The 27388-nt window shown below is 38.8% G+C and overlaps 1 protein-coding gene across 2 annotated transcripts in view; it reads left to right on the forward strand.

Annotated features, from left to right (window-relative positions):
• Nucleotides 1–27388, forward strand: part of shisa9a (shisa family member 9a) — a 57219-nt gene that overhangs the window by 4553 nt on the left and 25278 nt on the right. The window lies entirely within an intron of this gene.

Here is a 27388-nt window from a genome sequence, read left to right on the forward strand (position 1 = left end):
TTCTACTGGCACATAGAACTCATATTTTGGAAGCATGGAATCATTCTTTCTTTTTTTTTATACATACTTAAATATCAGCTGAAACCATAATATTGTATTATCATGATATTGCATTTATCAATATCATGGCTCATATTTTTCAAACAGAAATGAATTGAATCTGAGCTCTGTGTAAAGTTAGGAGGCATCAAGAAAAATTAATCAGATGGAGAGATTTGAACAGAGAAGAATAAATGGTCTCACAAGCACCCATTCAGCCTTCCACCCAATGGCTGCTGGGATAGACTCCAGCCCCACTTTGTGACCCAGAAGGATAAGTGGCTTAGAAAATATGTGTGTGAGTCAATTTAGTTTCAAGCGACTGAAGTATTTTTAGAGCAACTAAAGTTGTATGAAAATTTTACCTTGTAAAGCTGTTCATCATCATCATCATCATCATCATCGTTAACCGCTTAGTCCAGATAGGGTCGCGGTAGCAGTTGGGAGAGCAGAGAATCCCAGGTGACCCTGTCCCCCGCAACTTCCTCCAGCTCATTCCCGAGGACCCCAAGCCGCTCCCAGGCCAACTTGGAGATATAATCCCTCCAGCGGGTCCTAGGACGACCCCGGGGTCTTATTCCGGTAGGCCGTGCCTGGTACACCCCCACCGGGAGGCGTCCCGGGGGCATCCGGATCAGATGCCCGAACCACCTCAGCTGGCTCCTCTCAATGCGGAGGAGTAGCGGCTCTACTCTGAGCTCCTCCCGGATGGCCGAGCTCCTCACCCTATCAAATAGAGTGTAGCCCGCCACCCTGCGAAGAAAGCTCATTTCTGCCGCTTGTATTCGCGATCTCATTCTTTCGGTCATTACCCACAGCTCATGACCATAGGTGAGGGTCGGGATGTAGACCGATCGGTAAACAGAGAGCTTCGCCTTACGGCTCAGCTCCCTCTTCACCACTACAGTCCGGTACAGCGACCGCATTACTGCTGCCGCTTGTCCCAGCCTGTGGTCGATCTCACGATCCTTCTTCCCATCACTCGTGAACAAGACCCCGAGATACTTAAACTCCTCCACCTGGGGCAAGTCCTTTCCCCCTACCTGGAGTGGGCATACCATCCTTTTCCGGGCTAAGACCATGGACTCAGACTTGGAGGTGCTGATCCGCATACCAACCGCTTCACACTCAGCTGAAAACCGCTCCAGTGTGCGCTGGAGGCATCCATGTGATCCAGCCAAAAGAACAACATCATCTGCAAATAGCAGAGACGCCACCCTCCGGCCTCCACACATAATGCCCTCCTGACTCCGGCTACGCCTTGACACCCTGTCCACGAATATCACAAACAGGAGTGGAGACAGGGCACAACCCTGGCGGAGTCCAACGCTAACACTGAAAGTGTCCGACTTAATGCCGAGTATACGAACACAGCTCTCACTCCGGGCGTACAGAGATTGAATGGCCCGGAGTAGTAACCCCGGCTCCCCATACTCCCGGGGGACCTCCCACAAGATATCTCGGGGAACACGGTCGTAAGCCTTCTCCAAATCCACAAAACACATGTAGACTGGGTTGGCAAACTCCCATGCCCCCTCAACAATCCGTGAGAGGGTGAAAAGCTGGTCCATTGTTCCACGGCCAGGACGGAATCCGCATTGTTCCTCCTCAATCTGAGGTTCAACTATCGGTCGAAGTCTCCTTTCCAGCACCTTGGCATAGACTTTCCCAGGGAGGCTGAGCAGTGTGATACCCCGATAGTTGGCACACACCCTCCGGTCCCCTTTCTTGAAAATAGGGACCACCACCCCGGTCTGCCAGTCCAAGGGTACTGTTCCCGAGGTCCATGCACTATTGCAGAGGCGTGTCAGCCACGACAGCCCCACAATATCCAGAGCCTTAAGCATCTCCGGACGAATCTCATCCACCCCCGGTGCCTTGCCACTGAAGAGCTTGCCAACTACTTCAGTGACCTCCACCAGGGAAATGGAGCTTGACACGGCAGAGGCCTCTGGCCCTGACTCCCATGAGGGAGGCATGTCACCCGGATTAAGGAGTTCCTCAAAGTGCTCTTTCCACCGACCGACAATATCCTCATTTGAAGTCAGAGTTTCTCCACCCCTGCTGAATACAGCCTGGGCGCAGCCACCCCGACCACTCCTGAGTCGCCGGACAGTTGTCCAGAACCTCCTCGAGGCCGACCAAAAGTCTTTTTCCATGGCCTCACCAAACTCCTCCCACGCCCTGGATTTTGCTTCTGCCACCATTGCAGCTGCCACCTTTTTTGCATGTCGGTACCTATCTGCTGAATCGGGAGTCCTTCGGGCCATCCAGTCCCTAAAAGCCTCTTTCTTCAGCTTGACGGCCTCCCTCACCACCGGTGTCCACCAGGGGGTTCTTGGGTTACCGCCATGACAGGCACCAACAAGCTTTTGGCCACAGCTGCGCCTGGCAGCTTCCACAATGGAGGTTTTGAACAGGGTCCATTCAGACTCTATGTCCCCTACCTCCTCCGGGACATGAGAAAAGCTCTCCCGGAGGTGGGAGTTAAAATCATTCCGAACAGGGGCCTCCGACAGTCGTTCCCAGCACACCCTCACTATTCGCTTGGGCCTACCGGGTCTAACCCTCAGTCTTCCCTGCCATCTGATCCAACTCACCACCAGATGGTGATCAGTTGACAGCTCAGCACCTCTCTTCACCCGAGTGTCCAGAACATATGGTCCCAAGTCAGATGAAACGACAACAAAGTCGATCATTGACCTTTGACCCAAGGAGCTCTGGTACTATGTACACTTATGAACATCCTTGTGTTCGAACTTGGTGTTCGTTATGGACAATCCATGCCTGGCACAGAAGTCCAATAACAATTCACCATTCGGGTTTAGATCGGGCAGGCCGTTCTTCCCAATCACGCCTCTCCAGGTCTCCCAGTCATTGCCAACATGAGCATTGAAGTCTCCCAGTAAGACTATGGAGTCTGTAGTCGGGACCCTTTCCAGAACCCCGCCCACTTGCTCCAAGAAGGCCGAATACTCCGACCTGTTGTTTGGTGCATAAGCACACACAACAGTCAGAGTTTTCCTCTCTGCGATTTTAATACGCATTGAGGCGACCCTCTCGTCCACCGGGAAAAACTCCAACTGTACTGCCACCAGCCGGGGACTCGTGAGTATCCCCACACCCGCCCGGCGCCTCTCACCTTGTGCAACCCCGGAGTAGGAGAGGGACCAACCCCTATCCAGGAGTTTGGTTCCAGAGCCGATACTGTGGGTGGAGGTGAGCCCAACTATATCTAGTTGGTACCTCTCAACCTCCCGCACAAGCTCCGGCTCCTTCCCCCCCAGTGAGGTTACATTCCACGTCCCAAGAGCCAGTTTCTGCCGCAGGGGCCTAGGCCACCAAGGGCCCCCCCGCAATCTCCCACTGCCTGTACGGCACTGCACCACTCTCCCATGCTGGACCTTGCGGGTGGTGGGCCCACATGGTCCCCCCACGTTGCCTCTTCGGGCTGAGCCCGGCCGGGTTACGTGGGCTGCCCGTCCACCAGGCGCTCGCCGAGGGACGCTACCCCCAGGCCTGGCTCCAGGGGTAGGTCCCGGTGACCCTCTCCCGGGCAGGGTACGCGATGTTCTGTGTCCGTTTTTCATGGAGGTTTTTGGATCGAGTTAGTCTGGGTCTTCACTCCAGACCTGTTCGCCCTGGGAGACCCTACCAGGAGCATGTTGCTCCCGACGACTTAGCTCTGAAGATCCCTAGACCACACAAGCCCTTCCGCCACGACAAGGCCCTGATCCAGGAAGGGAAAAGCTGTGTTAACTTGTGAAATTTTTTTTGAAATATACACTTATTCCAAATATGATTTTTGCAACACTTTCCTTTTAATAATATTTGGGTGCTAAAGACATAAATTCATCCAGTTTTAAAAGCAGAATCATATGTAGTCTTCATTGTCAGATTTTTCATCTCACGAAGTGCCACACATTTTCAGAGGGACACAGGCAGGACATTTTAGCATTTAGCATTTTTAGGACAAACTGATCTTAGATCGGTGTTCTTACTGCTCAAGTATGAGCCATAGTATCTTTTGCATTAGTGCTTAACAATATTGGTATAACTTCAATGTCATGATGTTTCTTCTTAAAGATATCAAAAGATGCTTAATATGGTGTCCACAATTAGGGCCACAAAAAAGTACATGACCTGTGGTGAATGTTGAGTTTCTCTTCCAGGAATTTTGACTGAACGTGAAAAATAGAGTTCTGCCTTTGTTTGTGTTTGTTGTTTACACTTTACCCATCAAAATGTTTACAGAAGATGAGATTTAATTCCCTGTGTGTGAAAGCCTTCTATTTATGACAGGTCCTGTGGGTTGCAGCTGCAGTTCAGTGTATCGTGGTTGTTTAACACTGGGATCAAATAGCTGAAAGTGAATGGCTCAGTCTGGCGTGTTTAAGTACATCTCTAATTTGCTCCTGTTCCAGAGTGATTACATCACCTCCCTGTGTGGTTATCAGCTGCCTAAATATATGTGTGTAGAAATGATACAAAGCGCTGTGTGGATATCAAAGCCATGCTCTCAGGGACCCTTGTTGATTTGCTCTGAGAATGTAGCTGTAGATCTTTCTTGTTTCATCACTGAGTTAATGACACTCCACCACAGTAACTATTGCAGATGTTGCAGTCTTAAGCTTGTAATACAGCAGCTATGATTTCTTTTTGCAATCTATATCTCCAATAGACTGAAAAACAGCTAGGGTGCACTGGTTGTTTTTTATCAAACCAAGCACCTGGGCTTTGTAGGAAAGATCTGTGAGATAACTGTAGGAAAAAGAAATCTGCACAGATTCTGTCTCACCTAACTATATTATTAAACATAATGCACTATACAGCAGTAAAAGTCAGAGACCACCTTTAATTTATTTAATTTTCTGTCAAAATGGCAATTACGTGCAAGTTATTCATTTTTCAGGAGATATTTCTGAGGAGATTAAATATAAAAGAATCTATTTGCATGAAAAAGACTTTGCAAGCAGCAATTTTGCAAGACTGCCAGACCACAACATTTTGAATCTGTTTGAAATTACTTGGACTATGAGAAACAATAAATGCAACCAACTTCTAAGACTAAACTTCAGAAGCGGGGAAAAATATCTCTACAGTTTTCTTTTTAAAACTCCTGAAAAATGGAATTTGTAATAAAAGCAAATAATTTTTAAAAAATAGCTTGTATGTTTATTGCCATTTTGATTAGAAATTAGGTCACTGAAGGATGTTCTCTGACTTTTTCACAGTACAGTATTTATTCCAAATGATCATCAGTGCTCCACAATCCATAACATAACATGTTAAAGCATATTAACAACATCCAGTGCATAATAACTTCATAAACATTTCATTTTGTCATTAATCACTTTTTTGTAATGCTGTGATGCATATTCTCTGTTGTGAATATGTCTTTAAGCATTATGTTACATATTGCCCACCTTTAGGCTTAACATACTTTCCTACACATTATGTTGTGGCTAGTGTTTAAGCAGTGGAATAGCAGAATTTTTCAATCACTAGTGGATATATGGATAAAGCAGTAACACACCTGAACATTCCCTATGTACAACATAAAGTCCTGTGCAGTTCTGAAGGTTCTCAAATAGTTCACCCAATTACTAGCTTTATTAAATACTGTGTCTTTCACTTCAGCCTTGATGTAGTTCTCAGGATTTTGCCTAAAATTTTTCTTTAGGCCTTAGTGTTTTCCTGCAGCCTTCACTATCAAGGTTAAGATTATTAATGTGGAGCTGCTTTTTATTCACTATGTTAATCTGCAGGCCTGAATGTAATCATGTGGAATTGCATTACCCTCTCTGACCTGTTCCTCGGAGCTCTACTGTACAGTACTCTGAGCCCCTGTGGATGACAATAATGATTAGACTGAAAATTTGAGGGAAAGATTATTAGGAAAAAAAAAAACTAATTATATACTAATTCAATTTCAATGTTAAATTGTGTAAATTGAAAATTGGTGGAATGGTTATTAGTTTCTTAAAGATGGATTAAGCCTAGTCCTGGACTAAATATAATTTCCAGTGGTGATTCACCATTGGCACTGCAAATTAGTACAAGATTAGGCCTAATACTGATCTGGGAAACCAGCTTGTAATCCTAAGGCTTGTCCTCCAGTAATTTGATTTAAATGTAAAATGTAAGTTCCACTATTAATGCTTCTGTGCTTCCACTGTTCATGTCCATTTGGGACTTTGTGTCTTACCATATTGCTGCTGTCATAACAAAACCTTCTGTTTCCGGAATTGGTACAAAAAAACTCTTCTCATCCCTCCTCCCAATTCCTGCCTTGTTATTAGTCCTTCCCCTGTTTGTAGTTTGTTGCCCCTCCTTTCACAGATATTTCTTGTCTGGTCCAGTAGCAGTGCCAGGACTGCCATTTTATATGGGCATGTGGGGCTAAATCTTCCTCCCATGACGTCCCATGAAATATAAATCATATCTGAGACATTTCATAAGTGTCATTCAAGCACTGCAGTATAAAAAAAAGTATTAGACACTGGTGAAGCTCATAATAGAAAACATCTACACTTGTATTTCTTGCTTCGTATATAGGACAAACATACCTTTATTATATTGGTGGTTTCTGGCATTTATGTTTTCTGTGATAATGAGCTGGTCGATGATGGTGCCACATTAAGTTTGATATCTGTGTTTCCTGTTTTAATCTAATGCTATATGGTGTGCTTGGCTACCTTCATGCCTAAAGCAATCCATGTTCATACACCTGCAATCTTTAAATCTATGCAACAATCTCCAAAATACTGATCGTATCACTGCTAATGCAGGACTCCATAAATATTCTCAATAATTTTTGCAATAGGATGATAATAAGTGTCTAGATTTAGCTCTAAAATCTGTAGCTGGGTTTTGTTTCAGTGTGTTTGTGGCTCAGAAGGGAGTAAAGCTTAGCAACTGCCTCACAGTTATGGTTACTGGTTACTGGTCTTGTTGCTTGTATGAGTGCCCCTTTTGTTTTGTTTCATTTCAGTAAAGTTACTAACTCACACATGCATCCTGCCTCAGAACCCCATTCGTTGAACACAAAGAAACCAGAGTTAAGACATGCAAACTGACCCAAGACCTGACCAAGGAACACTGAAAGACAAGGGCAACTTACAACCCCAAAAACGTTGGGATGCTGTGCAAAATGTAAATAAAAACAAAATGCAATGATGTGCAAATCATTTAAACCCTATATTTCACTGAAAATAGTACAAAGACAACAAATCAAACCAAATCAATGCCAACAATACATTCCAAAAAAGTTGGGGCAGTGGCATGTTTACCATTGTGTTTTATCACCTCTTCTTTTATCAACACTCTGTAAGCGTTTGGGAACTGAGGAGACCAACTACTGTAGTTTTGAAAGGGAAATGTTTTTCCATTTTTGCTCAACATAGGAATTCAGCTGCTCAACAGTTCAGGGTCCCATTTGTCATATTTTTCATTTTCTAATGTGCCAAATGATATCACTGGGTGACAGGTCTAGACTTCAGGCAGGTCAGTTTAGTGTCCGGACTCTTTTAATATGGAACAATGCTGTTGTAATACATGCAGAATGTGATTTGGTATTGTCATGATGAAATAAACAAGGCCTTCCCTGAAAAAGACGTCATCTGGATCTTTAGCCTGAAGGACACAGTGTCCATAATTTCCAAAAAGAATTTTAAATGTTGATTTGTCAGACCACAGGACACTTTTCCACTTCACCTTAGTTCATTTTAAATAAGCCCGGGCCCAGAGAAAGAGGCAGCATTTCTGGATCCTGTTTATATACGGTTTCTTCTTTGCGTTCTAGAGTTTTAATTAACATTTGTGGATGCAGCGCAACAGAACAGAAGTGTTCCTGAGCCCATGGAGTGATTTCTACAACAGAACCATGTCTGATTTTAATGCAGTGCTGCCTGAGGGCCCAAAGATCATGGCCAGCAAATACTGGTTTTTGGCATTGTACTTGCATACAGAGATTCCTCTGGATTCTCTGAATCTTTTAATGTTATTATGTACAGTAGATGATGAAAAGCAAAAGTCCTTTGCTATTTTATGTTGAGAAACGTTATTCTTGGATTGTTGCACTACTAGATCATGCTGTCTTTCACAAAGTGGTGAACCCCTCTCCATCTTTACTTCTGAAAGACTCAGCCTCTCTGGGATGCTCTTTTTATACCCAATCATGTTACTGACCTTTTACCAATTAACCACAAGGTGTTTTTTTTAAGCATTGCGCAACTTTACCAGCATTTTATTGCGTGTTGCCCGTTGAAAGTGTTGCTGGCATCAAATTCAAAATGGGTATATATTTTTCAAAAAACAATACAATTTCTCAGTTTCAACATTTTATATGTTGTCTTTTAAATGATTTGCACATCATTGCATTTTCTTTTTATTTACATTTTGCACAGCGTCCCCAACTTTTTTGGAAATGGGGTTGTATATAAGAGGCGAGAATAGAAAGACCTGGGAAAATAAGAATTACAAACTACACACAGTTGAAGTACCAATGACACAGAGGGAAGGAACCATAGGAGGAGACTGGTGAGGGAAGAGCAAGAAAAGGAAAATTATGAGAGTTAATTGTGAAACTTTATTCCATGGTAACTTTGAACCATTTCTTCATAAACTGCTCACAAAATGTAAAGAACAGCTACCATTTTCAAAAGAAAATCCATTAATAGGTTTTAATATGGCATTGACAATATAAGAAACAGAGAGTTTGTGGCTTATTACCCTTCAAGAGAAAAGAGAATACCAACAGAGAGGCTAAATAAGTCGAATCTTTCATGACAGTTAAAAGTTAATACAAGTAACACAACAGCAGAAGATAATCTCTGAATGCACTGAAGTAGAAGTGAAGATGCTAAAACCAATGAGGATGACACTGCTGTCATCATAACGCCTAAAAAAGACATTAACAAAAAGCCAGTCCGCCAAGTCAAGTTTTAGCTTATCTCAAACAGAGAAAGTTTGAATTTTAGAGCCAAAGGGATTTAGTCCACATGCTGATCGGCCTTATCAGTGTTACAGACAGGATGGTGTGAAGACCTACACATCAACATCATTATCATCCTCATTTTTATTTATATAGCACCTTTATCATGCTTAAGGATGCTTTACAACCATAGAACACATCATATAGCATACAACGTGTATTTTAAATCTGTTAAGGGCTTTTCAAGGACTCTCTCTGAAAGTTATGCAGAACTAAATAGTGGAGAAACATGTGAGACAGCGCCACATAAACAGGATATTTAAAAAACAGTGAAGGAGTAAAAACCAGTGGAACTAAATTTATGTATGCTCCACTCAAAATTATGTTCTTTCGTGGCTACTGTTACGAAGTTGTTTGAAGTATGAAGTGTTTGTAAAAATAGCATTCATTAATGCACAACTTAGAGTGTGTTATTAATATCAAATGGTATTTATTTTGAATCCATATGAATGGTCACGCTATTAGGATAGATAAAAATAAGTTAGCATGCTGGCAAATTAATTGGCATTGCCAACCTGTTTAGTTTCAGTTAGCCTACAACAACATAGTAGTATAACATTATAATGTAATATTATTATTATTTTTTTGTTTTGTTTTGTTTTTTACCTTATTTTTCCACCAATTTAGTTGTGGCCAACTGTGCCTGCTAGTTAGGTCTCTTCTAACTAGGTGAAGACTAGTTAGAAGAGATATGAGAGATATAAAGAGATATGAGAGACTATGCTTCCTCAAAGACACACAAAGCCAGCCACCACATCTTTTCACTTTTCTAAGTCCTTTATTCACAGCTCTCCAATCACTGCTTAGCAGCCATTGCTATCAAGCTTTAAGATCCTTAGCAGCACTGAAATGTATTTAGAATTTAAAGCTCCAACTATGGTCAAAAGATGTGCCTGGGAGGGCTGTAAAAATAAGACAGTGACCGTTGTTTTCTGCTCATTTGCAAAGCCAAAAACTCATTTTCAAAATGTTGGCTTGCATTAAAAAGTTAGTGCATCTTTGGTCTTCAAATCTGGTGCTCTTTTACTACAAAAGCTAAAATGAACATGTCTAAATATCAAAGCAAATGTCAACTTCCATGCATGAAGACATGAAAGATAACATATAAAGAGTCCAGAAAAAAAATTTTCATGCCTGCCATGGCAGTATATCTTCAGTACCTTTATTTAGGGAACATTATTGTACCGTAATCCTTTGCAGTTGTTGTTTTTTTTAAGTGATACTGACTCCACACACTGTTTTAAAATATTATCATGTAACAAACAAAAGTTTATTATGTTGAATGAGATTTCTCACTAGATTAAATTCAAATTTTGTCTTTTTTCTTGACACTGAAAATAAAATTACAAGAACTGAATTGTGCATTACACATTTGCTCACTTTCTCATTTTTCTCAGTCTTACAGTCTTCACGCCGTTACTGATTATATCCTTGGGAGTCGTTATCTTTCCCAATCTCTTTTGTTTCCACACTCATGCTCTCTCTCTCTCACTCTCTCTTTCTCTCTTTCTCTCTCTCTCTCTCTCTCTCTATCCCTCCCTCTCTCTCTATCTTTCTCACACACATATGCACACACACACGCACACACACACACACACACACACACACACACACACACACACACACACACACTTACTCACACCATCCAAGGGGTTCATTCCAATACGTTTGCTCAAACTAATTACCTTAATAGGGTTTCCCAAAGAAGCAGCAGGGATCTATTATCTCTTGTTTATTAGAGCTGTGTGCCAGCCAGCAGATGACTGGAATCGACCACTGACTGAAATCATCTTACACCTACCAGTGCACTGTTTGTTAAAAGAAGGTATACACACAAGGTATTAACATGGTTAGGTGTCTAACAAGAAGGTGTCCTTCCAAATACTTACTGTTTGGTACCGTCTTTGTAAATTGAATGTTTAGTGTTGCTTATCCATCTTAATTTTTGCATGACGGCTGCATTTCGAGATTATGTCTGAAAAATCTCGTCGGGGAACAGAAGTGTCATTCATTACTGTTCTAGCTAGCCCAAGGAATGTGTGCTCACTTGTTGTAATGTCTCAGAGACATTCTGGGACAATGTGCAGTTTGCAGCACTCACTACAGGCAAGTAAAGCTGAAAGTACAGTAAGAACAGCAATCTGACGAGCATAAAGCTCTCAGAAAAGCACTGTTCTTCAAAAGACACATGGATGTGGCTTCATTGTCACTGCTGGAAGAAGACCAGTTGTTGTTGTTGAAAGGCTCCTTTACCATTGCTGTGTAATGCCATTTCTTTTATGGTTTTATGCCTCTACCTGCCTGTGTAAACAAAATGAAAAAGTTGAAATGAAATGAATAATTGGTGTGGGGTGTAATCGTCTGACTGAAGTGTTTCTCACACACACATTGAGATTTGTGTAGACAGATCATGTACAAACATCAGCTTACAAGCATTAGAGCATCCCAACAATATAGATTATTTACGATTTTTTTTCTATCATGTTGTCCTTGGCATTTAACATGTTAATGTGACTGAAATCATTTTACACCCACACACAGTGTGATAAATGAAAAAGACTGAGAACTCGGGCTCCAGAGTGGCGCAACCGTCTAAGTGTTGGCCCTTCAATCCCTGGTGATGCTATAGCCGTCCGTGGCCGGGAGTCCAAGAGAGCACAATTGGCCTCACTCTCTCTGGGTGGGTAGGATGGTCCCCCCTTCTCCACCCATCACCCAATGCGATTCTAGTCAGCGCAGGCGTCTGTTAGCTGATGTAACAGATCTGGCAGTGGGCGCCTTCCTCCGAGCGTTCAGCTGTCCAATGATGTTGCATGAGTGGCAGTTCGAAAAGATGCCGTGGCTGGCTTCACAGGTCTCGGAGGAAGCCTGTGCTTGCCTTCACCCTCCTAACGTTGGTAGTATTGTGTGATTGAGGAGTCCTAACTAGAGGGTGGAATTGGAGATGACTAAATTAGGGAGAAAATTGGGAAAAAATCCAATATATATCTTCTTGTTTGTTTGTTTGTTTGTATCATTTTTGTAGATTTTTATTGTTTAAGCAAAAAAAGAGGGACCTGGTAACTGTAAGCAGTGGTCCTCTTTGAGGAGAGGTTTAGAAATGGTTAACACATGCACATAAAATGACTGTGTTGTGTATTTGTTTTTCAAGCAAATGCATTCCTACTGCCCAGATAAAAATCTTTACATATTATTTTCTCAGATGGCCAGTACTATATATATATATATATATATAGTACTGTGCAGATATCAGAGGCCACCCTTCTTTTTCATATAATTTTCAGTCAAAACTGCTGAGTACAAGTTATTCATTTTTCAGTCATAAAAAGCAGGAAACATACAACACTAAGTTTAATATGTAAATTGTCCACTCCTGATTTTTGTGCGCCCTACTGCCACTTTAACTCTTCCAACTTTCCAGTCTTAAAACCATCAATTTAAAGCTGTGTTCTCCCATAGAAGGTTCCCAAAAGTGTCACTGACATTCTTACCCTTCAGAGAGTTACTATCATCCACACAAGCAGATACCCAAACACACTCAACTGCCTTGCAATTTTCTCTGTCATGTGGACCTAAAATGGCTAAAGGATTAAAGTTTCTAAAACTGAATTTCAAAAATATAATTAAAAGATAAGCAAATTGGACTCTAACAACTGTGTCTGACCTGGTAGACCACCAAAATTCACCATCAGATAGTATAGTATTTCAACAGTATTTCAAGCTTTTGATCGGGAAGAAATTCATTCTGCAAACATCAACCCCAAGCAAAATGCTAAGAAGATTTAGATATACTTATCAAAAAAAGAAGCTGCTGGTGTTTTCAGAACAATGTACTGGCCACCCCAGAGCCCAGACCTCAACATCTTTGAATGTATTTGGGATTACGTGGATAGTGGGAAGCAGAAAATGCAACCATTCTGTGTACTTTTCTGTTAATTTATGTTATGAATTTTTTTCATCAAGCTGAAAAAAACCTTTGTTGATTCAAGAAATTATATATATATATATATATATATATATATATATATATATATATATACACATTTATATATATATATATACATATATATATATATACACACACATTTATATAACATTTGTATATATTATTCGCAATAAGCATTTATATATGTACATATGTATGTATGCATGCATGTATAAATACACACATGTATATATATATATTGTAACACTTTATCTGGATGGTAGATGCTTTGTAGATGCTCAGTCTATCTTTAACTAACATTCGACAGAATACCTATTAAATGCAACTAAACTTGAAGTTACATGTGAAAGATTCTATTAAATCATTCCCCAACCCTAAACCTAACCCTACCCCCAACCTCAAGGCAAAACCTACACCTATATCACTGTCCATTTTATCAGCTCCACTTACTATATAGGTGCACTTTGTAGTTCTACAATTACAGACTGTAGTCCATCTGTTTCTCTGCATACTTTGTTAGCCCCTTTTTACCCTGTTCTTCAGTGGCCATGACCCCATGGACCCTCACAGAGCAGGTACTATTTGGGTGGTGGATCATTCTCAGCACTGCAGTAACACTGATGTGGTGGTGGTGTGTAGTGTGTGTTGTGCTGGTACGAGTGGATCAGACACAGCAGTGCTGGTGGAGTTTTAAACACTGTGCCCACTAACTGTCCACTCACTGTCCACTCTATTAGACACTCCTACCTTGTCAGTCCACCTTATAGATGTAAAGTCAGAGACGATAGCTCATTTGCTGCTGCACAGTTTGTGTTGGTCATCCTCTAGTCCTTCATCAGTGGTCACAGGACATTGCCCACAGGACGCTGTTGGATATTTTTGGTTGGTGGACTATTCTCAGTCCAGCAGTGACACTGGTCTCACTCAGACCAGCACAACGCACACTAACACACCACCACCACATCAGTGTTATTGCAGTGCTGAGAATGATCCACTACCCAAATAGTACCTGCTCTGTGAGGGTCCATGGGGGTCCTGACCACTGAAGAACAGGGTAAAAGGAGGCTAACAAAGTATGCGGAGAAACAGATGGACTACAGTCTGTAATTGTAGAACTACAAAGTGCACCAGTATAGTAAGTGGAGCTGATAAAATGGACAATGAGCGTAGAAACATGGAGGTGGTCATAATGTTATGCCTGATTAGGGTATATATGTGTGTGTGTGTGTGTGTGTTTTGTATATATTATTCACATTATACACGTATAACTGAAACTGAATTTTCTCTTCGTCTGTTAACAGTGGGGGCCTGATTTAATTTCATTTCATTAATTTCAGGGTGGAAGTGGTGGGAGTGGTGGGGAGATAAAAGCAGTCAGAATGTAGCTGTAAAAGTAATCTAAAACCTTTTGGCTTTCCCAGTAAAAGTGCTGGTTCTTTGTGAAGTGAAGACATGACAGTTGAGAGGAGTGATAAAAGAAGAAATAGTAGATGAGAAGACAGGGTAGAAATGAGAACACGAAAGAGGACTAGAGCAAGAAGTGTGCACAGAGCAAAACTGAACAGATGGGAATGATCAGGCTTTGCACAAAATGTCCAAAAGTATAATATATAATAACATAATATAAAATAATAATAAATACATGTCAACAAAATCAAATGCTAAAGAACACAAGTTTATGTCATTTGTTAAATTGGATTTCATTTTAAAGAAATTGCAATGTTCAGTTGTGTTCCAGTTAAAGATCCTGTACCTATACATATAAGTTCCTGTACATATAAATTTGCATTCTAAGATGCGTCCTCAACAGCATGGAAAGATTTTTTACTTAAATTTAAAAAATATCAAACATAGAACTGCATCATCACAGCAGAGCATTTAATGATTAGATGGTTATATAAGGCTTCCTTGTTTATCTGTTTACAACAAATCCCTTGAAAGCTGTGCGTAGTTTATTACTGTTTAATGAAATCTATTTTTGGTTTGCCTTTAAAAAAAAAATTGCTTAATTAAGAGTCAAAAATATCAAGTAGACTACCCAATTAATAATATAATTTAGTGAGTCCTACTGCCCATTAGCTCCTCGAACATTTGTTTACATTTACTAATGTAACTAGCTAACAGACATTTACAGTAAAACATACACCATTTGTCTTTGTTTACTAAAGGTTGTTTAGTTTTAACACCATGTAACGACTAACCCCACCGTACAGAGCCTGTACTTGCTGCGAGTTTGTCACATGCTTCAAAACGGCCCTACATTGTAGGCAACAAGATGGTGATTAAAGTAATAAAAAGTTGGATTGCCTTTTTGCCTTTAAAAAAATATATTGCTTAATTAAGAGTCAAACATATCAAGTAGACTACCCAATTAATAATAATAAGTTAGTGAGTCTGTACTGCCCATTAGCTCCTTGAACATTAGTTTACGTTTACTAATGTAACTAGCTAACAGACATTTACAGTAAACATACACCATGGCTTTTAAGTTTGATAAATAGCTGTTATACCTGTTATTTAAAAACATCAAAGTAAGAAAATAAGATTAGTTAGCCATTCTGCTAACTGTTTATATGCTTGCATGAGTTGTAAAAAGCAGAGATTTGGATTGTTTTCAGGAGGCTGATTTGGCAGCTGATAATATTTGAATCAGGCTGAAGTGTAGTGTTTTTGGACATGGGAGCTTCTTTGTTTTTACTGGCTTTCAGAACTGAGTAACCAAGTAACCAGGCTGTCTACTATTAGGTTAAAAAGCAAAAGTACTTTATTAGAAATGAACTCAAAGGTAAAGTACTATGATTTAATTCTATTTAAAAAGTACATGTACATGGAAAAATGTACTCAAGTAATGCAATGAGAATGAATTCATAATTTGGATTCAGATCATAAGTGGGCACTGGAGAAGCAGATGTAAACTGCTGTACATCCCACTGTCCACTTGTGGTCAGATCACAAAACGTGCGTAAGAGTCTATTACATCAGTCTATAATGTTCTAACCCAGGGCCAAGTTTTTCGGTGCACAAACCAGATCAAACACTATACATAAAACATTTTGATTTTTGTCAAATAGTTTTAAAAATATTTAAGTTGTAATAATCATGTTTTTATACAAGCAACATATACATCTTTGCTATAAATGAACACTTGAACTTTGTTTCTAGCACCTACAGTTCATGTACAGTTCCTCCAAAAATGGCAGAAAGTGCAATGTTACACTTTACCCCATGGATGGGGTTAATTGTAACAGACAGAGAGTCAGTTTAACACATGCTAGAAAAGTCTGATGAATTAGTACAAAGTTAATTCAATTTAATTCTACGCTGTAAGAAACAAATATACTTTCCGACAGTACTGCATTATATATTATCTCTCTGTAAGACAGACAAACAGCTCAATAGATACATGCACACACACACACACATGCACACACACACACACACACACACACACACACACACACACACACACACACACACACATTAAATTAAATATGAACAATATATAGAATCGCTCTGAATTTTCACAGGAGACTGTGGCTAGAAAATGTTGTAATGTGGCCAGAAGCACACACTGCTTGACCTTGTATAACAACATAAAAACTCTGTGTTAAATTGTGCCCTGAGTTAGGTTGCTCCGCGCACTCAACAGGGATTTGGGTGTATTCCCAGTAATATAAATCTTGTTGACAGTGTGTTAACTATTGTCTGTTCAGGCAATCAGCTTTATTCTTATACAGAAGAACAAGTCTGCTTTCTTGCTAACAAGGAAGATACCGTTTATAGCCATAAGTCCAGAGAACAGGGACAAAAGCACAAAGAGGGATTAAAGCACCATTAAGCTGTCTGAAATTCCTGATGGTAAAAAATCCTCTTTAATCTCGAGCTTTTCTGCAAGACTTTCTCATTTTGTCAGTGTGCCATTGTGAAGAATCCATATGTTCTGCTTTTATTTTTCCACCATAAAGCTCTATAAATAATCTATTGCAAGGCAAATCACATACACTTCTCTCTCTCTCTCTCTCTCTCTCTCTCTCTCTCTCTCTCTTTTGGCTGTGTGTGCATGTTTGTGTGTGTGTGTGTGTGCGTGTGCACGCCCATGGCGCTGTATTGTCTCTTTCTCCGGAGGTGCTGTCCTGGTCTGATTACTGGGCCACGGTTCATGCTCCTTGAGGCAGGCAGCATATTTCTGTTGGTTCTCTGACCACAGCCACCAGCGCGCACCCTCTGCAACGACAGGAGCCCCCTGCCAGGAGTGTATTTGGGCCAGCCTGGCCTCCCCACTCTCAGTAAAGTCCTCTGAGCAGAGCTGGCTCTGGCTTGACCCCCGCAGAAGTGGCTGGCAGCCTGCTTCCTCTTGAGCTCCAGCACACTAGGGAAACAGCCATGTGGCCATCTGAAGTGCGTCACCAAAACAGGGTACATACAGGTCCACTAACTTCATGCCAAAGCTAATTTTACTTCAGATACAGCAGTCTGCTGTTCATTATCCCATGTAAAATGTTGTAGAATATACTGAAAGTACTACTACCTTAAAAGAATTAGACAAAATGTGTAGAATTGCAGATATGAACAAGTGTATTTACAAACATTCTGATCTGAAGCCTTCATGTTGTCCATTATTACAGGAAAAATATGAAAATACTATGATGGTTATTCATGTATGTGAAAGAATGTGCAAAACAAAGATAACATAATTTTTTTACATACAAAGGATATGTAAAATTATGATTCTAAAAATGTTAAATTGGAGATTCTAAAGTCTTAATGCTTCCTACTGACCCTTTGTTACTGTAAGTGCTCAAATACCTGAATGAATATGCAAAAAAACACATAAAATGAATACATAAATATATGTGTGTGCATGTATACACACACACACCCACGCATATATACATATAAAAAAATTGTTTAAAAAATACTCAAGATTCTGATCTAAAGCCTTTGTGCTGACATGCTAGCTGTGTAAATGAAATGCTTATTAAAAAGTTATGTGGTATAAATGAGGCATTTCTGTTACCTAACCTGTGACCTTTGGTGTGGTCTGACTGGAAGGCTTTTTCCAGCCCTGCAAAAGATGGCATAAGAGCGTTACGTTAATAGGGATTGTTTTTTTGCCCTTTATGCAGGGGTTTATTTTGTCTCATGCATGTATGCTAATGTACCATTTGCGAATCTGTGCCGATCTCAGACGCTGACTCTGGAACTCAGCAAAGGAACGCTGTGTGAATTTAATCTCTTTCAGGCGGGTGGAACTGGATATCAGGTTTGGCATTGTGCCAGCTACCTGCATAACTTTGTAGTCTCTGTAAAATCATATGCAAAAATCATAATGTCAGGCGCGGACAAATTAAATGCATTAATTGATGAGCACATCAACACTGCGATGACAGGAAATCTCAAGTTAAATAGCACACATTACCATGCCTCAGTACACATGAAGGACATAACTGCCATCAAGAGAAGCTGTTCAAATATTATTGATCCTTGGACTGGACATGCCAAACATAGGAATCACAGGAACCAAAGTATTACTACTTTGTTGTTAATATCAAACAATCATGCATAACTGCTTGATTAAAAAATGCTTTTATACACAAATTTTTAAAAAAGCTTGCTCAACTACAAAGACATAAATCCAGTTTGCTTCCACTTTTTATATAAATATACATATATAAAATACATATAAATACATTTCATCAATGTTATTGAAGAAAAGAAATATTGCATAGGACCTCCAAACATCTGGAAATTGCATTTCAGGGCTGCTTTGACCAGGGATTAAATGCTATACTCTGCCATAATACTGTTCAATGGTACTAAAAAGTAGACTCTTTTCTTCAGAAATATACAGTGATATACTCTAGAAGTAAAGGTGTCATTATTAAAAAAAATTAGTACATGTAATTGTACTGTTTAATTGTGTAATTGTTCAATCCTGAAAAGAGTTGTTGTTTTAACCTAAAAAAGTAACCTGTCTGCTTTGTTTTGAGTGTATGTCTAATAGCAAGTTAACAAAAGAATAATTGGTGTGTAATATTCTGTAAGTTTATTATTAAATTGTAATGCAGCCAGGTAAACTTACATTTTTAAGCTTAACTCATTATTTTACAGTGAAGGTTCACTCTTATGATAAAACAACCATGAATAGCAATTTCATTTAAAGTGCAGACTTTTCTTAAACCTAATCCACAGTTTTTTTGTCTGTTTTCAAAAAACTCTTCCTTCACACAAACAGCTTTTCCAAAATGTCTCTGTACATATGAGAATGCAAAAACGACTTAAAAACACTCACATGAGCATGCCAGCCCAACAGGAATCAATAATACCTTATAAAATGTGATGTTAAAGACCTCAAGAAGAACATTGTGAGCATGCCTATTACATAAAATATGGAGTGCATAGCAGAGATTTTCCAACAAAGTGACAGAGGCATGCTGCAAACACAATAGAATTGTTGTGTGATTTACTTCTAAAAGTACATTTGAGGACTGTGATTGGACAGTTGTTACCTTAGACCCTCTTCTTTTTAAGCACTGTTTAACAATGTTAAGCCAAATGATCAGTACATGGCTCTTTAAAGACCAATTGTTATAAATCAGATGCATTCAGTGTGAAGAACATTTTTGAAGTGTAAAGATTCAACACCAATGGAAGGTTTTTCCCAGCACTCTACATCCAAGCTAAGTGCACATGGAACAAAGCTCTGGGGTTTAACAGCTATAGGCATATCTCATGTGCAGTGCTGATCCATGAGGCCCCACCTGGCATTTGGTTTTCTGACTGAAACTCATCCTTCTAAGCTCCCTTTTCTATTTCACTTATAGACTTCATTTATGTAAGTATTGATATTAATAACAGTGTGCGGGGCTCCTTCCTCTCTTCTCTTTCCTCACACTGTGGATTGGAAGCATTGTCGTAGCCTGTACATTCACACCTACACACACACACACACACACACACACACACACACACACACACACACACACACACACACATACACCCTTAAATCTTAGATCAACAATTCTGTGGCCAAACATGATACATAATTCATTACATGTAACATTCAGCAATGAATGAAGTGACAGATTAATGGAATTCCAGCAGAACATCATTAGACTGTTTATCATTTTGCATGACAGAAATTGGAATAATTCCTGTTCTCTGTCTGTTCAGCTCACACTTTAAGTGGACCAAATCTCACTATTACCTAAGATAAAGACTCAAAAAGTCTCCCTGAAATGTCATTTTGTAAAATGAGTTAATGAATACAGATCAATGTAGGTCTACAAAATATAGTTTAAATTCTAGATTCTGCATATTTCAATCGTTGAGATGTTAACAAAGTAATTCCAACTAGTGTGATGTAAAGTAGTGTATTGTAGAGAAACTTAAAAGAAGTCAATGATTTTCTTTACAATGGTGAGAATAGGAAACAGATATCTACAGCACAAATATGACCTTTTTATTTACTGTTCAAAAGGACCAGTTAACTTACACGTGTTCTGAGTTTTTATCTCTGATGTCAATAAAAAAGTGGTAAATCTAAAAAAAATGTGCATGGTTTGAGGGGTGGGTGGGCTATTTTGTCTTACAAGTTCTACATGTACCTCTCCTATGTGTAAACGCTGCATACTAGTGGTCCCTAGTCAGAAAAAGTAAATAAATGCAGTGCATCAACAAATGTAGTTTTAACTCTTTGACAGAATGAGAGATATCCCTTCTGTAGGTTAATGTTGTAAACCCACTTGCATCTCCCCCTCTTCAGCAGTATAGCAGTACATCACATGGTGAGGAAGCTAGCATGTCAGGTTTATATTGTTTTATTGTTTATGTTTGTCATCTGAATAAAATTTATTTAAGCAATAAAAGAACAATACAATATTATGTGAAAATACAACTCAAACAGCTACCGCTTTTGCCTCGCAACAGCACATAAACATAATTTTATGTTAACACATTATTATTCAAAACACGTTAACACTTTCAGTTTGTGTGTTTGGATTTTGTTGCTGTCGGGAAACCTTTGTTACGGTGACCCACTGAGTCATATCAAAACAACATTTATGAAACAAACAAAAGCTGAAAATACAACAGTATTATGGCAGAACACAAACACAAATACAAAAGTGAGAATGCAAATACACAAGAGACAGAATGCAAATACATTACCAGAAATGAAGCACTAAAAAATGCTGCATTTGTAGATAAGATAAAAACCCAGGGCACCGAAACATTATGAGAGCAAATGCTTTACTGAGAATAGACCACTGTAGTCGTGTTGTCATTTTGTAGTTGATGCCATGCTCTTACGCCCAAATAAGGAACTTTGGGTCTAAAAGGAATTTCTTTATGAGAAAAGTGAATGGAGTTTTTGAAAATTGCCTCTGTTGCATACTCTGATTAACAAAAAAGTCTCAAAACGTTTTGTCCTATAAACTTTCTTCTCTGGAATACCACTGGATCCTCTGAATTATGAGGTTGTTAAAGAGTTGAAATATAAATATTGCTCCATGTAAGCTACTGCTACTGCGCACTGACCTGATGTCATTAAACTGTCAGCCTCCTTGCAAACCATACAATCCAGCACGCTTTGCCAGTGTGGTAGCGTATTTTAATGTACAGACTGAGGGCAGATGAGAACAAGTCAGAACAAAAGAAGCACCTTACTTTCATGTTTAGTGACATCAAATTAATGCACATTAACGTTAGCTTGCATGTAGCAATATTAGTATTAAGACTTTTTAATGAGTTTCTAATATGGGCATAACATGAACTACAGAATGATGCACTGTATTTCATGGCTGAGTGATCTTTGAATATGTACATGTATACGTCGACACCAGTGGCTGGGAGCATTTCCAGTGTGAGCATTTCCGGGCCTTAAATAATTATTTGAAAAAAATCACAGATATTGGCATTGCAGATGGTAAAGGAATTTTGTATATATGTATACACATGACAAAGTACATTGATAGAGTTAAACAGAATTTCTATAATACTACCCAAAAATATTGTGTAAAACACCAGTTTGGAGGTCTACAATTAATGATGACTTTTTTATAAGTTAAGTAAAAATATGATCACTTAGCTTGTTAGTATTGCTTCTTGTGCAGTCCCTAAAAGTACAATTGCAGTTCAATAGAAAGCTAAGCCTATGCAAAAAAAAGTTTGTTGGCTTCTCCTTAAAAAGGATGTTATCCTTATTTTCTCTGTCTGATGAGGTAGGCTCAGCGTGGCCATGGCACTCGGCTCATGATACTATAAATAATTTAAATGAAACGAAGGAGCAACGTTCACATAGGCTTTAACTTCCGATGTCGGTTGTAATGTGTTAAGTAATTTCTATTATGAATATGCATGTATGTATGAATTTGAGGCCTCCCTTTGGCAGAGAACTTAAAAAACATAAACATGTTTTTGGACAGGGTACGATGACTAAATTTTACGTGTTACTGCACAAAATTTTATTAACGTGTTAATAACATGTTTTAATCCAGATGGCCTTCGATAATTCCAATGTGTTTTAATCCCAAAGGTCTGCCATAGTTAATGCCACAGTGCGAAAGGCTACGCTGATTAAGATAGGAGTGTACTGCGCACTGCATCATGCAGCACCGTTACTGCGTTATTAGAAAGTCTTCTGTCACCACAAACCACTACTACTGATGATGTTGATTGTTGTTGGTGTTGTAGTACAATAAATATGAAGAGCATCACTACAATCAAATAAACTTACAATTAACAGTAGAATTGTATGGGAATTGTATGGGAATTGTATGGGTTTTTCTGCTGAATGCAAGTAAACCTTTTGTGAGTGAACTGCTGGGAATGAAGAGCAGTTAATTCTGCATTCTCAGTGTATTTGTTTACTAATTCTGCTCATTTCTTAATTTTGACACTGTGTATCTACTGCTGTGTCATTAATGAATCAGGCACATGGCAGACCCACGGCCAGTAATTTGAGACCCATTATGTAAAAAAAGAACTCTTTCATTCTGTTTGAAGGTTTTGTTTATTTTCAATAATCGTAGTAGGTATTGCACTCAGCTGGACTCCAAGTCCACCTTACCCTGAGACCGAGACCAGACCAAGTCCAAATGATGTTGAGACCAAGACCAAACCGATAGTTTTTACGTTCTCCAGACTGAGAGTGCATTGCATTGTGAGCATACCTTCTCATCCATTGAATTTAGCAAAAAATTATGCCACTGATGTGTGCCCACAATTATAACAGGACTAAAGTGGCAACCCTGTCTATTTATCTTGTTCGAACATACATATACAGTGTTCGAACATACATATACAGTGGCAAAATACTATGATAAAGCAGTGATGGCTAAACACTATCCTAAATGTATTCATTGATATATTCCACTACATATTCCACTATTCCATTACTCACTACAATTAGAAGTACAACCCCAATTGCAAAAGAGTTGGTTTGCAAATCTCATAGACCCATATTTTATTTACAATAGAACATAGAACACATATCAGATGTTGAAAGTGAGATTTTACCATTCCATTAAAAACATTAACTCATTTAGAACTTGATGGCAGCAACACATCTCAAAAATGTTGGAACATGGCCATGTCTACCATTGTGTAGCAACCCCTCTTTTTTTAACAACAGTCTGTTAATGTCTGGGAAGTGAGGAGACCAATTGCTGGAGCTTTGGGAGAGGAATGTTGTCCCATTCTCGTCTGATATAGGATTCTAACTGCTCAAAAGTCCTGGGTTTTCTTTGCCAGATTTTTCGTTTCAGGATGCGCCAAATGTTTTCTATTGGTGAAAGGTCTGGACTGCAGGCAGACCAGTTCAGCACCTGGACTCTTCCTCTGCAAAGCCATGCAGTTGTGATAGATGCAGTATATGGTATATGCAAGGCCTTCCCTGAAAGAGACGTGGTCTGGATGGGAGCATGTGTTGATCTAAAACCTTAATATACTGTTTAGCATTGATAGTGCCTTTCCAGATGTGTAAGCTGCCCTCGCCATAGGCACTAATGCAAACTGCTACCATCAGAGATGCAGGCTTTTGAACTGTGTGATGATAACAAGCTGGATGGTCTCTCTCCTCTTAAGTCCGCAGGGCACAGTGTCCGTGTTTCCAAAAGGAATTTCAAATTTTGATTCATCTGCCCACAGAACAGTTTTCCATTTTGCCTCAGTCCATTTTAAAAGAGCTTTGGCCCAGAGAAGACGATGGTGTTTCTGGATAAGGTTGATATATGGCTTCTTCTTTCCATGATATAACTTTAACTTGCATTTGTGGATTGCACATGCAGTGATTTCCAGTCCAGAATCATGCCTGTTTTCAATGCAGTGCCACCTGAGGGCCCAAAGATCATGAGTATCCAATATTTACCGGCGGCCTTGTCCCTTGTGTACAGGGATTTCTCCAGATTCTCTGAATCTTTTGATGATATTATGTACTGTAGATGGTGGGATATCCAAAGTTTTTGCAATTTTATGTTGAGGAACATTTTTCTGAAATTGTTCCACAATTTTTAGACACAGTTTTTTGCAGATTGGTGAACCTCTGCCCATCTTTGCTTCTGAGAGACTCTGCCTCTCTAAAATGCTCTTTTCATACTCAGTCATGTGAGTTAGTTGCAAATTGCTCCTCCAGCTGTTTTTTATTAGTACCATTTACTTTTCCAGGCTTTTGTTGCCCCTGTCCCAACTTTTTAGAGATGCGTTACTGCCATCAAGTTCTAAATGTGTTAATGTTTTTCATTAAATGGTAAAATGTCTCACTTTCAACATCTGATATGTGTTCTATGTTCTATTGTGAATAAAATATGGATCTATAAGATTTGCAAATTGTTGCATTCTGTTTTTACATTTATTCATCTGTTGCTTTACATTTATTTACATTTTACTGTATATTTATTTTATTTAATTTTTATTTACATTAGCTCGGGGCACAACAATCTACACTGTGAAAAAAAATCTTAAATCTAGGCGATATATCTAATTTTGTCATTTTTAAATTGTTATAAGAATATTATACGATTTTTTGACCCACTTTTTACTGTAATTTTATTAAGAATTGGAATGATCTTGCTATATTGGGAAATTATTTAGCTTTTTTAGAAATATGCTTGAAACAAGCAAAGTTATCTGTCTGTAAATATAGCAAGATAATTTAGTACAGAGTAAAGCAGAATAAAAGTAATAAGTAACGTAATCCCATTACATTTTGAAAGAAGTAATTAGTAGCTTGTAATGGATTACTTTTTTTGAGTAACAGTCTGATCCTGGCATTGTCACTCGATTGGGAAACCGAAGTGATGAATGCAAATGACTCAACTTGTTCCAGCTCAAGCTTGCTCAAGCTTGCTGCAGTCACCATTCTAAAACAGCTCCACCAATGCCACAAACAGACTACATGAATTCAGCCCAATTTTGACACAATTTTGTCGCAGGCAACAACTTTCCAGCATCAGTGTAGTGTTACATAATCAAATAACAATGATGTGGCATCTGAGACGTCCCACAACCCTAACGACTTTTGTTGGTGGTTATTACTGTAAGGAATATCATTAATTATGTGAAATGGAACTATAGAAACCATTTACATTATTCTGCATAATGTATAATCATCTATAGCATGAAATCTAACTATATCATTTCACGACCCCTATATAGAAAAAAGAACATAAACATGTGCATAATTACATTTCTTATTACATCATTTAAAAAAGCAACATATTTAGAATACATTTAGAATACATTATGATAAGGTACATGGGGAACCCTCCCCTTGTGGGTCCAGTGTGGGCCATTGTATGCTAAAAATTTGGCCCACAATGGGCCCTAAATCTTGTAATTTTTATTTAATTCACACTGTTCCTTGACTTTTACTAGTTGGGAGTTTCCTTCTTGTAATTCTTCTATTAATATGAAAAATATTAAAATGAAGTTACAGATTTCTCAACATTATTTTGGCTCTCATTGCCTGCTTAGTACTCTGCTGCTCCCATAATCCCACTGCTCTCTCATAAACTAAGCTAAAAATATCCCAATGTTTTTCAAAAATATTGCAAATTGGATTGAAAAGTGCTTAGCTATGTGATGTTCAATTAATCACATGTATGCAGTTTGCTGAAATGCATGCACATGTAATGCTGAGATTAGTAACGTTGCACACATTAATTTATCAATATACTCAGCCTGTGGCAGGAACGTTTTTGGACTTCATCTTTAGAGTATATCTTTATACACCAAATGCTGATTTTAAAATAGTTAATAAACAAGCACTGATGGTGTTTCTTTTAAAGTAACATATATATTATTGAAAACTAATTGTGAAGTATTCTAAAAGTATTCTCCTAAAAATGTAAAAAGGAACTGTATTCTGAATAGTGCCTTAACAAAATGTAACCCAGACTGAATGCAGATACATAATTACTGTATTCTGAATACATTCCCAATACTTATATTCTTATATATAATATAAGATATATATATATATATATATATATATATATATATATATATATATATATATATATATATATATTCCTAATCATGTACACATAACATAACACAGTGTGCCATCTGTAGCTGGGATGAATAATAATCTGATACAGAATGTAAGAATGAACGCCCCTCTTTTTGAAGCCAACCAGAGGTTGAGTAGTTGTTTATGATTGAGTATAAACGCATTAACTCGGTTCCTAATAGCAGGGAAAGTTGCACAGGTTGGAATACTTAATTAGCTACAACTACAGATTCACAGGAAGAATCAAGTCGAATTAACCATTTGGAACAGTTCTGATCATAGTCTCATCTGTGTGTGTGTGTGTGTGTGTGTGTGTGTGAGAGAGTGTTCTGTTGTGTTTAAGAGGAGCATCTCCTTAAGATGGTTTTTGATTGTGTCCAAAGTGATGTTTTAACTATTGTAAATTGTTTTCTGTCATTGGCTGTTTTTCCAGAAGCTTTAAAAAGCTTCCGCTAAAAAAGCGTAGCATAAATCCTTCTGTACTAAATAATTTTAGACCAATTTCAAAGCTTCCTTTTTTGAGTAAAGTCTTACAAAAAGTTGTTTTCAAACAACTGAATGTGTATCTAATATCAAACAAGTTATATGAGATGTTTCGATCAGGTTTTCATTCTAACCATAATACTGAGACAACATTGTTTCATTTTGTTGGTGACCTCAGTCTCAGCACTGATGCACAAAATCTTTCTATTCTGGTCTTACTGGATCTGCAGCTTTTGATACCATTGATCACAAGGTTCTAATCCACGATCTTGAATACTGGGTACACCTCTCAGGCACAGTTTCAGAATGGTTTAAATCATATTTAGTTAATAGACAGTTCGTGGTTTCACCAAGAAATCACTCATCAAAAAAAATGAAACATTTCTTATACATTCCCATTCTTTCTGATGATCAA

Source organism: Colossoma macropomum, unplaced genomic scaffold, assembly GCF_904425465.1.
Source record: "Colossoma macropomum unplaced genomic scaffold, Colossoma_macropomum, whole genome shotgun sequence".
NCBI classification, from domain to species: Eukaryota; Metazoa; Chordata; class Actinopteri; order Characiformes; family Serrasalmidae; genus Colossoma; species Colossoma macropomum.